Genomic DNA, 4,552 nt, shown 5'->3' with positions numbered 1-4,552 from the left:
TCCATGGCCTCTTTCTGAATCTGTTTCACAACTATTTGAGGCATGGGAATGGAATATACTCAATGGCAAATTCAAGAAACTCTGGGATATCATCCGCTTATGCAATTATGTGGAACGTCTGGAATGCGCGCAATGGAACTGTCTTTGGAGCTAGAAGAAAATCAGTGGATGAAATTATAGTGTTGGTTAAACAGTATTTAACGCTTCGGACCTGCAGTATGGATGTTTTTTAAATTTGTAGATTGCAACAGTGTGCTTCAGATTTGGGTAGTCTTTCAGCGGATGAAATTATATTGGCAAACCTGCAAAACCATGATGCCAGCCGTCCAATCTTCCTTTAAATGTCAAGGTTTGCCTTTTCTTTCACTTTTTCCACCACTCTTCTTGATTGCAAGTTTTCTCTTCTCTCTACTACTATCATCTCCAGTACTTTCTACTGCTCCCCTTTAGCCAGACAACGTGGTATCCTCAGCTACATGGATATTTTCTTGAGATAATTCACAGTTCAAAATTCATAAAAGAGGAGATAACTGGGATAAAACTTCTACATCCAGCAAGCAGTTAAAAGTTTTTTTTTTTTTTTTTAATTAAACCAAATAAGAAGGCTCACTTTTGGGACGTTAACATCAAGATTGTTCAAAACAGCTCTTCTCGAGACATCTACCTGAGCTCTTCAACATGTATTACTTACAAAGAGAATAACTACATATACTATATAATGAGTGGTGATCAAATAATGAGTTCAAATGCACAATTTTTTTTTAAGAACTTCAAGAATTTTTTTGAATAATAATGGCATATACCTTACCAAGGGAATGCTTTCTACTCGCAACAATATGGATTAGTCAGATTGCTATTTGAAAAGGGACAAAAAAAAAGAGTAAAAATTGCGAAAGTTATCATACAGGCATGCAACTACAGTATGCAGGCACAAAAGCTCATCATTAATAAATTTGCATAAGCGGTAGATCTAACCGAAACTCTCTAATGTTGGATACGATGCTAGACATGAATATAATTAGCCGAGATGTTAGGAAACCAAGTTTCAAATTCGACCCACATGCTATTCAAAAAATCTAATCTTATAATGAATACATATTAGTAGCCGCTATGTAATCATGCTACCGTTTGCAGGAACCTAATTTTGAAAACAATAACCATCTAATAAAAATGATGTACACACTGTACCCACATATGTAACACCATGTTTGTTTACTCCTGACTCATCTGAGTCGTCTGGATCTGAATCATCTGGATCTGAGTGAAATCACCTGACTCATCTGGATCTGAGTCGATATGTTTGTTTTGAGTCAGATCTGACTCATCTGACTCGGAAATAAGTGAGTCAGTGATTTGGTCCCATGAGTCAGGGATATTTTGTTACCTGACTCAAATGAGTCCGAGTCAGGGGTTATGTCTGAGTCAGAGGTCGAGTCAGATCTGATTCAAAATGGAAAACAAACGGTCTGACTGCTGACTCGGTCCGAGTCAGGGGTTGACTCAGATTCAGACGCCGAGTCAGCTGCAAACAAACAAGTTCTAAATCAGTTATCAGTATTCACATGATTTTCCATCTTATGTACATGATTCACATCTTAAATACTACAGGAAATTGCGGATACACATTGTTGCAGTATCAGTATACACATTAATTATTTATCATTTGAATCATTTAATGTGCTACCATAGGAAATTGTGGCATCATGATGTCGCCCCTGTCAGCTCTCTACTTCAAATAAGTCAACTGTAATACAAAGCATTTGTAATGTAGAATAACAATTGTGTGAATGCCTGTGAGAGAGCACCGGCGTGGAAGGAAGGAGAGGAATTACTTACTTCACAATGTAGGAACCACCAACTTTCACTTTACCGCAACCTTTGCATCCCCAAATCTACATTGCCTTCCTTATTAACAGTATCCTGCAAATGTTACCGTACTGATTTTAAATATCATTATAAGTGTATAACGAAACCTAGAATTTTATCACAAAATTGGTTAAAAAGACAAAAATCAACAATTTCTGACTGAAAAGAATATTTAGATTTTAATACTGTTTAAATGGACAAAAATGTAAAAATAGTCAGGATGTAAACAATTTCATCTTGCCTATTTTTAAATACTTTTTCTTATTCTTAATTTACATCAGGATGCATCAAGTTTCATCCTTGCTATTTTTTAAGTTTAAGTCAGGATGAATCCAGTTTCATCCTTGCTATTTTTTGGGTGTCCATTTCACCCATAATAATTTTTACTCGTCCATTTGAACCATGTTTTAAAAATATTTGGACAAATGACCCATTTTCCGGAATTTTATCTCAAATCAGATTTTTGTTAGAAGCTAGCCCCAGCTTTTGTTACCATGATTTGAAATTTTTGGCATTCCTTTGGTGGCATATGATAACAAATATCAAGAAACTGGTAAAAATGACCAACAGTTGATAAAAGCGTAACACAACAATGTCGATCAGTACACAAAAACAACACCTGCTACATAACAGTTCATAAAAAAATATAAAGAATTAACGAATATCATGGTTCCCTTACATCCCCATCACCAACACAAATCCTTACAAAATAAGCTTTGAGAAACGAACTAACCCTTGCAAGATATTTGATGGAGAATTTAAATAGTGAAACATCCTCTCGACCTTCTCTAGTGCCATCCAATTGATTGCAAATGCTAATAGCATTGGAGGATATCTTTTTGCAGATGTTAGCAAGCAAAATACGATGACAACACCTACATTGTTCAATAATGATAAGCCAACTGAGTACAGTAGAACAAAAAAAAAATGAATAGTTGAAATAAGCTTTTAATTAACACCAAAATAAGCGTCTTAAACTGCTTAAGCCGACTGGGAGTTGACTATCAATAGTGAAAATCACTAATGTGTAGTTATTCATTGAAATTAACCAAAAGATGTTAGGATTACAAACTCAATTTTCGAGAAGATGCGTAAGAAGTAATAGCTAGTTCTATAAAATCAAATGTCACTATCTTCAGATTAAAATCGTTACATCACTCTATCTTCTAACCACCACTGAGGTCCGATAGGGTGGATAAAAGAGTAAAGTACTGAAATACACAAATTTGGACATAATCAGCGCAACTTCAGTTCAATATCTGGGTTACATGGTAAAGAACAGCCATATTAGCAGTTCTAAGCAGAACAACAAAACACAAATTTCGCAGTATAACTGATCTCCTAGTTGATACCCGTTAAGGGCAATGTTTATATAAAGCAAAAACTATAAGTACAACCGAGAACCGGCCAATCTTTTCTGACCTCAAAGACTCAAACCAAGTGATATTTAGTTACATGCTGGTTAATGTCAAAATTTGGTCCCCTGATAGAGGATTGAAGTTTTAAATTATTCCAAAGGAGAGTGCATCTAATTAAAGGGAACTCACATCCGATTCAAAGGTCATGTGCAAATAGCTCATCCAATTGCATATTTTTTTTATTATTTTCTTTTTAATTTGTGTAAGTTAACTCACATAATTTAATAGCGACTAATATGTTTAGTCTAAGGAATATATATACCTCGATTAGATCACAGTCGAACTTTGTCTTACGATATTGTTGATGTGCTTAGTATGATCAGACAGGGCGTGATCTTTCAACGTGGTCTTCAGCTAGCGTACTACTGATTTAGATTGCACCACATTTCATCTCTCATTTTCCTTATTTTCCAGTAGTAAGTTCATCTTTCGTGTATTTTAAAAATAAAAAATCAAGATAAACAACAAAACATGCGAGAACGAACCTGTCTTAGTGAATGTCAGTGCGCACCAAATTGATCACAGTAACCCCGGAATCAGACTCATCAAGTGCAATCATCACCTGCAGAAAAGAACATAAAATCAACATAATCCAAATCTTTTGCAACCCAGTTTAACTAAATAAACTCGAAGTAGCGCGATATGTTATCATACAGTAAATCCCATCAGCCCACTTACCAAACCTAATAATGATTCACATTGGCATCATACCTATTAACGATTCATATGAATGACAACCACTTCGAAATTTTTTTTAACGTTTACATACGAATGTTGGTTCGTCGAGAAATCTTTCAGTCACCAACAACAACAAAAATCTGCAACCGAGAAAAAAAATTCTGGGAAAAAACTAAATAAATAATATCGAACATCGGTATCAAAATCAGAGAAATTTCCATGAAAAATACCAAAATCAGAGAAGTTTACATAAATGAATCTTAATAGAGAAGGGAGATTGGAAAGCACTGAGAACCTGTGCAAGATAACATTTTAGGGGGTTTATATAGTTAAAATATTTCACGGGATTGGGAAGCAGCAGATTAGCAGAATAATGGTACTATCTTTTATTTTTCTAACGTATGAGCAATTGATCTGCAAATTAGAGAATAATGGTGGTGCTAAATGATTTCATCCGTTGCGGATGAAAAGCTGGAGCAAAATAAGCTTAATAAAACCTAATTAATGGCAATTTAGCTTTGATAGGCGTAACTGATGGAAATTAAGGGAGGAGAAGTAATCTGGGACGTTGGATGTGGGCGTAGGGGAGA

The 4,552-nt window shown here is 35.1% G+C and overlaps 1 long non-coding RNA gene across 6 annotated transcripts; it reads right to left on the bottom strand.

Moving 5' to 3' along the window:
- Positions 1-1,484: 1,484 nt before the first annotated feature.
- LOC113362073 lies at positions 1,485-4,552 on the bottom strand. 6 transcript variants are annotated; one of them, XR_003365536.1, is made up of 5 exons: positions 3,996-4,552; positions 3,547-3,846; positions 2,600-2,741; positions 1,837-1,920; positions 1,485-1,522 (listed from the first exon to the last, which is right to left on the bottom strand). It is a non-coding gene; the product is annotated as an uncharacterized LOC113362073 (long non-coding RNA). The 6 variants fall into 6 exon arrangements; XR_003365539.1 differs by lacking the exon at positions 1,485-1,522 and having other exon boundaries at positions 1,637-1,920; positions 3,996-4,102; positions 4,212-4,552; XR_003365540.1 differs by lacking the exon at positions 1,485-1,522 and having other exon boundaries at positions 1,637-1,920; positions 3,996-4,102; positions 4,258-4,552.

Source organism: Papaver somniferum, chromosome 3, assembly GCF_003573695.1.
Source record: "Papaver somniferum cultivar HN1 chromosome 3, ASM357369v1, whole genome shotgun sequence".
Classification (NCBI taxonomy): domain Eukaryota; kingdom Viridiplantae; phylum Streptophyta; class Magnoliopsida; order Ranunculales; family Papaveraceae; genus Papaver; species Papaver somniferum.
This window is presented reverse-complemented; position numbering and strand designations above follow the sequence as displayed.